Source organism: Octopus sinensis, linkage group LG15 (genome assembly GCF_006345805.1).
Source record: "Octopus sinensis linkage group LG15, ASM634580v1, whole genome shotgun sequence".
Taxonomy (NCBI): domain Eukaryota; kingdom Metazoa; phylum Mollusca; class Cephalopoda; order Octopoda; family Octopodidae; genus Octopus; species Octopus sinensis.
Window position 1 is genome coordinate 45,618,657 of NC_043011.1, and position 9,580 is coordinate 45,628,236.

Below are 9,580 nucleotides of genomic sequence, written 5' to 3' on the forward strand. Positions count from 1 at the left end.
CATTATGACTGGGTTTTGAAACAGCTGCTTGACCATTCAGATGTCAATGTGATATATTGTGACTTTGCAAAGGCCTTTCATAAGGTAGATCATTGCCTGATATGTCACAAGCTGCAAGACCTTGGCATAGCAGGTAAACTGGGATAGTGGTTGCATGACTTGCTTAAGGACAGAAGTCAGGCAGTTGCAGCCAATGGTGCCCTCTCTGAGGAATCTCAGATTCTAAGTGGCATCCCCCAGGGAACTGTCTTGGAGCTATTACTCTCAGACATGCCTATGGTTACTCAGACAACCTCTGTCACTAGCTATGCTGACAGTACAAAATTATCATAGGCAATAAAGAATCCAGATGACATTGCAAGTGTTCAGTAGGACCTGTCAAGGGGCAGAGGAGCTCCTTGTGTGCCAATGGCAATCCAGTTTGGGGGAAGGCATTGGCAAACCTCTCCAATATCTCTGCCAAGAAAACACTATAAGGCGCAGGAGTGGCTGTGTGGTAAGTAGCTTGCTAACCAACCACATGGCTCCGGGTTCAGTCCCACTGCGTGGCATCTTGGGCAAGTGTCTTCTGCTATAGCCCCGGGCTGACCAATGCCTTGTGAGTGGATTTGGTAGACGGAAACTGAAAGAAGCCTGTCGTATATGTATATATATATATGTATGTGTGTGTTTGTCCCCGTAGCATTGCTTGACAACCGATGCTGGTGTGTTTACATCCCCGTCACTTAGCAGTTCGGCAAAAGAGACCGATAGAATAAGTACTGGGCTTACAAAGAATAAGTCCCGGGGTCGATTTGCTTGACTAAAGGCGGTGCTCCAGCATGGCCACAGTCAAATGACTGAAACAAGTAAAAGAATAAAGAGAGAAAGAGTAAGTAAATCAGAATGAAGTAATGCCATGGTGTCATCTGATGGGAAAACTTGTGCTCAGTTGGGAAAGACCTTTGTTGTAGTGTCATCAATGTGCTTCAAAAGTGTACAGAATCTAACAACAATGATGAAGATGAGAAAAAATTCAGCATCACACCAGTGATGCCAAACAGTTGGCACCAAAATGTTTTATGCTCTTAAGCAGGACCCATAAATTATATCAGCTATGTTATGTTTTTGAAGATTTTGCTCAGCAAAATGGTTTTGTAAAATTATATAATTTTTAGGAAAATAATGTTATGGAATTTTATAAGATCATTTTATTAGATTGCAGTGAGAGACTTGAAATATCTATAATTTGTTTTCTGTGATTATTTCAATTTTATGAGGCTCTTCTATATTAAAGCAAATCTAAATATTTGCTGTTTTATACAATGTTAAATGCGCAGTGCAAGAATATGAGAGTTTAATGTTACATGGATTTTGAAACCTAATTTATATGGATATACATTCGACACAGAAGCACATCATAAAGTATGTGTGTGTGGATGTGTATATATATATTTAAACATACATACGTACATATATATATATATATATATATATATATATATATATATATAGTGTAATAAATAAAATATATGCATACATACAAACATATATGTACGTACCTACATCTACATGTATATATACATGCATATATAAATATATATACGTGAGTACAGGACACCACAACTAGATGTAGAACTCAATGAGAAACGAAAATGGAAAAGCCATTTTTTTACGGAACTCAATGAGAAACGAAAACGGGAAAAACAAATTTTTTTACAACAGAAAAAACAGAGTACAGGACAATACTACACAAGGAAAAATCCCCAATCATCAGCTGTCGCTAGTTAGACTTAAGCGTGTTTCGAAGGCAAGACAGGACATGACTCGTCAAAAACTAGGCCTTCCTGCGAGAGAATTAAAATAAAATTACCTCGCAGAGGGGTAAAGACAAGCAAGAAAAAATGTAACACACATATATATATATATATATATAGTTGAAATTTTATAGAAAACAAAAGACAAAGACAGGTGTAGGAACATATCTATAATATATATTATACACACACACACACACACACACACACATATTATAGTTATCGCCAAGCTAACATGGCAGTCCCAAAAAATAGGATGAATGCTGCTGTTGATTAGCTTCAAGAGGCCATGACCTCTAGCTAGCTATGTGATACACGAACTTGTGTCCACTATAACCTTCGAACAGGAGAAGCAGCTGACCTCCTCTGTTTGAAGTTTATAATGGATACAGGTTCGTGTGTCACATAGCTAGCTAGAGGCGATGGCCTCTTGGAGCTAATCAATGGCAGCATTCGTCCTATTTTTCTGGACTGCCATGTTAGCTTGGCAATAACTATTAATATATATAATATATATATATATATTTATTTTATAGAAGGAGCTTCTACAGGACTAGAACTGTTTCATTCAAAAGAAATCATCAGGAAGCTCCTGATGATTTCTTTTGAATGAAACAGTTCTAGTCCTGTAGAAGCTCCTTCTATAAAATAAATTAATTTACTCTGCTATGTATTGAGTACCTTATTTACTGTGGTTAACCTCGACTCAACCCGGGACCTACATATATATATATATATATATATTTCTCTACTACCCACAAGGGGTTAAACATAGAGAGGACAAACAAGGACAGACAAAGGGATTAAGTCGATTACATCAACCCCAGTGCGAAACTGGTACTTTATTTATCGACCCCGAAAGGATGAAAGGCAAACTCGATCTCGGCAGAATTTGAACTCAGAACGTAATGACAGACAAAATAACGCTAAGGATTTCGCCCGGCATGCTAACGTTTCTGCCAGTTCACTGCCGATGATATTCTTTTACTTGTTTCAGTCATTTGACTGCGGCCATGTTGGAGCACCGCCTTTAGTCGAGCAAATCGACCCTGGGACTTATACTTTGTAAGCCCAGTACTTATTCTATCGGTCTCTTTTGCCGAAGCGCTAAGTGACGGGGACGTAAACACACCAGCATCGGTTGTCAAGCAATGCTAGGGGGACAAAAACAGACACACAAACATATACACACACACTTATATATATATACATATATACAACAGGCTTCTTTCAGTTTCCGTCTACCAATCCACTCACAAGGCATTGGTCAGCCTGGGGCTATAGCAGAAGACACTTGCCCAAGATGCCTCGCAGTGGGACTGAACCCGGAACCATGTGGTTGGTTAGCAAGCTACTTACCACACAGCCACTCCTGCGCCTATATATAATATATATATATATATATAATATATATATATATATATATATATATAAAATATATGTCTATGTATATATAATTATGTGTGTGCGTTTGTGGTTGTCCCCCACCACCGCTTGACAGCTAGTATAGGTACATTTACATCACTGTAACTTAGTGGTTCAACAAAAGAGACTAACAGAATGAGTACCAAGCTCTGGGGTTGGTTCATTTCACCAAAACACATCAAGGCAGTGCCCCAGCATGGCTGCAGTCCAATGACTGAAACAAGAAAAAGATAAAGATATATACACGTGCATGTGTGTGTATGCATGTGTGCGTGTGCATGTGTGTGTGTGTGTATAATTTAAGCAAAAATGAGTCAAGGGAGATAAGTCGAAATGGACAGTGGCATGTATTTGAACAGCATAGACAAGTACTAACCTGAAACTACCCAAGATATGTGTGTCCCAACGGTTCCCTTATAACCCCATCAAGGAGCTGAAAATTCAAGGCAAGACATGGTAAGGCAACACCTACTACAACATACATCATAACAGTACCCATATGTCCTCACCAACAAATAGAGAGGTCAAGGTAAGATAAGGCAAGGCAGTACTCCTATAATGTATGTCACAACAACACTGTTATGACTCTCATCAAGGATTTGAAAGGCAAAGACTAAGTAAGGCAAAGCAATATCCATTATAACCTATGTCACAACAGCACTGATATGACCCTCATCAAGGAGTTAAGGGGCTAAGACAAGATAAGGCAAGGCAATGCCCATTATAACCCATGTCACAACAGCACTGATATGACCCTCATCAAGGAGCCAAGACAAGATAAGGCAAGGCAATACCCATTATAACCCATGTCACAACGGCACTGATATGATCCTCATCAAGGAGTTAAGGGGCTAAGACAAGATATGGCAAGGTAGTACCCACTATAACTCTGCTCTTTTGTTACTTGAACCCACAAAGATTTTGCAAAACTCTCTCCCCAAAATATTTTTTAAAGTTTTGTTGATCAAAGTTATTGGATTTGAATTGGAAATCTCCTGGCAAATTTTGGTTAAAGTTTTGTGGATCAAAGTTGGAGTAATTACTGCAGATAATTACCTGATTCATCAAAGGGGAATATTTTATAAAACAATCAATATTTTGAGATGATTAGTTTTTATGTGTTGAACAAAAATCCCAAATGGATTTTGGTTCTTTTAAATATTTGAATAAGAATGACAAAAGCTGGCATGATTCTCTGCGATTGTTCCTTATAGTTTTGGAACATGCAAACAAGTAATTACTGACAACAATGTGATTGATTCAGTGTTAACTTTATAAAATTGTTACACCTTCATACGCACAAGCACACACGTGCACACATTTCTGCAGGCAAACATGTGTATGCGCATATGTGTGTATTTGTAACGTGTAAGACAGCATGTGTTGATGGCTGTGGTAGTAGTAGTAGTGGTGGTGGTGGTATTGACATTGCTGGTGATGGTAGAGTGTTAACAGAAACGGTGGTTGCAGTTTTAGTGTTGGTTTTAGTGTCTATACTACACAAGGACTCAAAAGATAGATGCAACAAATATTACACAACAGAGGAGATATTACAAAGGGGACACAGCAAGACAGACACTATAGAGGGGACATTGCCAGGTAGACACTAATAAGAAGACACAGATGCATAGATACACTATGGAAGAGAAAACTGACAGGTAGACAACACAAATGAAACACAAGATAGTTACCTCAAAAGAGACACTGCTAGATAGACTCTTTGGACGAGGCACTTCCAGATACTACAAAGAGGCATTACAAAGGAGATACTTCCAGGGAAACACTAAAAAGAAATGAGTTCTTATATAAGTGCAGTCATAAGGGCAAGCCAAATATTTTTCAATTTTAAACACTTTAGTATTTAACCCTTTCGTTACCGTATTTAGTTTGAGATGTTCTGTGTTTTGTTCAATTAATTTTAACAAAGAATTTAGTAAAATAACTTCGTTATCATTAAGCTACTGTTAGGAACATAAATTGCAACTAAAGTTTGGTGGGAGACTTTAATTCAAAACTTATGAAAACAAGACATTTGTACTACAGAGCCAGAGGCGGTTTCAGCCGGGTTGGTATTGAAAGGGTTAAGCCAGCCATATCCAGCCAAAATACTCTTGACTGTTTCATGTTTAAACCAGCCACATCCAGACAATTACACCTACCCTTTAATATCATACTAGAAATATATAATCACATCAATGAAATCTCAAAGCTACAAAATAATACCTGATTAATTCTGAATAAAATATGAATAAATAAGGATTACATTTAACCCTTTCGATACCAACCCGGCTGAAACCGGCTCTGGCTCTGTAGTACAAATGTCTTGTTTTCATAAGTTTTGAATTAAAATCTTCCACCAAACCTTAGTTACAATTTATGTTCCTAACACTAGCCGAATGATAACTAAGTTATTTTACTAAATTATTTATTATATTTAAAGTAATTGAAAGAAACACAGAGCATCTTGAAATATATACAGTAACGAAAGGGTTAACAGAGTAATCTGAATACTGAAGAGTTAAAAGAATTATTAGTTTATTCAGAAATCTATTACTACTGCAACAAAACTAATACTACTAATACTAGTATTACTACAGCAAGACAGACACTATATAAAAACTACAAGACAGACATTATATATACATTGTGTCTTGGGTATGACTTTGAACAGCATCCAGTAGTGGGGGTCCTGGTTTAGGAGCTCCTGAGTTTTGAGGAATGTGTAATGGTGATGGTGGTAGTGGTGGTGGTGGTGGCGGTGGCAGTGGTGGTGGTGATGGTGGTGGTGGTGGCAGTGGTGGTGGGGGTGATGGTGGTGGTAGTGGTGATAGTGGTAGCCATTTTGTTCCAAAATCTACTCTAAGCTGACGTAGAGTAGCAGCATCTGTCAGGGTCCCAGTTATGGGTTAATTAGCATATTAGGGCTTACCTACCTATGCATGTGAAGACTGGATCTGGCAGACTCTCTGGAAGAAACCTTCATGGTTCAACAGAAGGAAAGGCTTCAGCAATGCATTGTGGAGTGCGGAGAGCAAGGTGATCCAAGTAAGACATCTTGGTCATCCACTTCATCCATCTTACAATCCCTGGTCATCTTGACCTGGTTTTGCCACTGGATTGAAGAGGATCATATTTGAGAGAGTGAAGAGGATGATACATAACTCTTCTTAAGGCGGCGAGCTGGCAGAAACGTTAACACACCGGGTGAAATGCTTAGCGGTATTTCGTCTACCATTACGTTGTGAGTTCAAATTCTGCCGAGGTCGACTTTGCCTTTCATCCTTTCGGGGTCGATAAATAAGTACCAGTTACGCACTGGGGTCAATATAATCGACTTAATCCGTTTGTCTGTCCTTGTTTGTCCTCTCTGTGTTTAGCCCCTTGTGGGTAGTAAAAGAAATAGATACATAATTCTTCTTCACTTTAAACAAAGTCACTCTGCAAGTCATCAGCCATCCTTAAGGATGACTAGATGGTCTTTGTCATTTGGACAGAGGAACACAAAAATGTATACACTATTAATAAAACAAACAATTTCTAAGTCAATGAGGGAGTCTTGTACATCGTCACATGAAATGGTAGAAATAGCAGTTGAATCTTCCCATTCTTCTTAAAGGAGGAAAGGAGACGTTAGTTAATGTATTCCTGCATATATTTTTTTTTTTCTCTAGTTTCAGCTCAGAGCTGTGGCCAGAAGTGGGATTCGAACCCACGCCCACATTTGTGGACCAGAGTACTCAATGTTCCGGTTAAGGTGCATTACATGTACCTTGAATCTGGCACCTTAGACCACTCGGCCATCCTGACAGCTTCATATGGCTGTAAAAAAAACAGAATTTGTATGGTTAGAATATATTTCATTACAGATCTTCTCAATCAGGGTTTATTTACCTGGGGCTAAATAACAATGACAACAACAACAGCAATAACAATAGCATAACTCAAGAATGATGTCGACCATAATTGATGGCATAAGGGAGAAAATATCTAGAAGCTAACTAAGCAACTGATAGTTGCTGATAAATTCCTTGCTTGGTTCCTGTTGCCATGACAACGAACAAGACTATGGAAGATATTGCAGATAACATGCACTCATCTGTTGGCTGGATGGAGATTAGAAATATATATATATGTATGTATATAAGTGTAGAGGCACACAGCCTAGCGGTTAGAGCAGTGGACTCATGGTCGAGGGATCATGGGTTTGAATCACAGACCAGGCAATGTGTGTGTTTATGAGTGAAACACCTAAGCTCCATGTGGCTCTGGCAGAAAGTAATGGCGAACTTCTGCTGACTCTTTTGCTACAACTTTCTCTCACTCTTTCCTCCTGCATCTAGCAGTTCACCTGGAAACCAGTCCTTATGAGCCAGGCATGGCTTGAGAAGGAACAAACAGCATGTATATGAGTGGTGGTGTGGTAAGAAGCTTGCTTCCCAACCACATAGTTCAGGGTTCAGTTCCACTGCATGGCACCTTGGGCAAGTGTCTTCTACTATAGCCTCAGGCAAACTAAAGCCTTGTAAGTGGATTTAGTAGACGGAAACTGAAAGAAGCCTGTATTTTCATTGTTGCCATCATCATCATCATTGTCATGATCCTCATGATCATGATGATGATGATCATCATCATTTAACGTCTATTTTCTGTGTTCACATGGGTTGGATGGTTTGACAGGATCTGGTCATCCGGAGAGTTGCACCAAAAACCAGTTGTCGCTTTTGGCATGGTTCCAATGACTGATTACCCTTCCTAACATCAACCACTTTACCGAGTGTACTGGGTTCTTTTTACACGCCACCAATGCCAGTGCTATTATGTGGCACCAGCACAGATGCTTTTTATGTGACACCAGCACAGGTGCTTTTTACATGGAACCAGCACCCATGAGTGTGCCTGACAAGGACCTCTTGGCTGAGTGAGGGAGTGGGGGGAGAGCATGGTCATAAAGGACATGACTGTACGTATGTATGGATGGCAATCCTTCTCTCCTTCCTTCTCAAGCCATGCCTGGCACATAAGGGCCGGTTTCTTTGGCATATAGGTTCCCCATCTGGACGGGATGCTGGTCCGTCGCAGGTAAGCTGCAAGATGCAGGAGGAAAGAGTGAGAGAAAGTTGTGGCGAAAGAGTCAGCAGAAGTTCACCATTACCTTCTGCCAGAGCTGCGTGGAGCTTAGGTGTTTCACTCATAAACACGCATCGCCTGGTCTGAGATTTGAACCCACGATCCCTTGACTGCGAGTCCGCTGCTCTAACCACTAGGCCATGTGCCTCCACTATGGATGGCAATGGTTTTACTCAGCTTGACATGTCTTCTCAAGCTCAGCAAATTGCCAGAAGTCTAGACCCCTTGTCATGTCCTCAGTGAGACCCAATATCTGAGAATCCTTTCTCACCATTTTGTTCTGTATCTTCCTGGGTTTATCCTTTCTACCAGTTCCCTTCACAATTAGAGATTGACACTTCTTTATGCAGCTGTCCATATACGTCACATGATCAAATCAACACAATCTTCTCTCCTGAACACTACACCTGATTTCTCTTACACCTAATTTTTCACTTAAATCATTTACATTCGGTTATACATGCACACTGACATTACCCATCCAGCAGAGCATGCTGGCTTCATTTCTTTTAAGCCTTCAAATGTCCTCTGTAGTCAGCCCATGTTTCACTACCATGTAGCATAGCTGTATTTACAATCTGCCTTTCACTCTGAGAGACAGGCTTTTTTTAATAGCTCTCTGAACTTTACTCAGTCCATTCTTATTTTAGGAACAATACTTTCAGAACTTCCTTCCCCACTGCTGACTTGGTTGCTTAGGTTATGGAAATTATCAACTACTTCTAAGGATCCTTCTGTCCCACCGGTCATCTGAGGAAATCAATTTTCTGTACATTACTCATGTTTATTGTACACCTGCACACCTACCACACACAGATTACTTTCTCTGTTAACCTTCCTGTGATACCACTGCACCTCTTCTGTGTCCATAGCCTGCACTGGGTACACTATATGGAGTTCCTACCAATCCCTTTTCTATATATCAAACTGGGCCATCTCCCTGAAAAGATCTGTGATTTGTCTGTTTTCCTGTTTACTAGGACTTTGGTCTTTTCTAAATTTACTTTAAGGCTCCTTGATTCCAGGCCTTACTTCCACACCTGAAATTTCTTCTCTAGTTCTAGTAGTGATTTGGCAATAAAAGCAAGATTATCAGCATAGAGGAACTCCCAACGGCAGTCAATTCTAAATTCCTGTTATGGCCTGGAGAACTTTGATAAATAATAGGGGGCTGAGAACTGATCCTTGGTGGACTCCTACCTGTACACTAAATTCTTTGCTGTACTTATTGT

The 9,580-nt window shown here is 39.7% G+C and overlaps 1 non-coding gene across 1 annotated transcript; it reads right to left on the reverse strand.

The window, feature by feature from the left end:
- Window positions 1-6,909: 6,909 nt before the first annotated feature.
- Trnal-caa lies at window positions 6,910-7,028 on the reverse strand. Its single transcript has 2 exons — window positions 6,991-7,028; window positions 6,910-6,955 (listed from the first exon to the last, which is right to left on the reverse strand). It is a non-coding gene; the product is annotated as a tRNA-Leu (tRNA).
- Window positions 7,029-9,580: the final 2,552 nt, after the last annotated feature.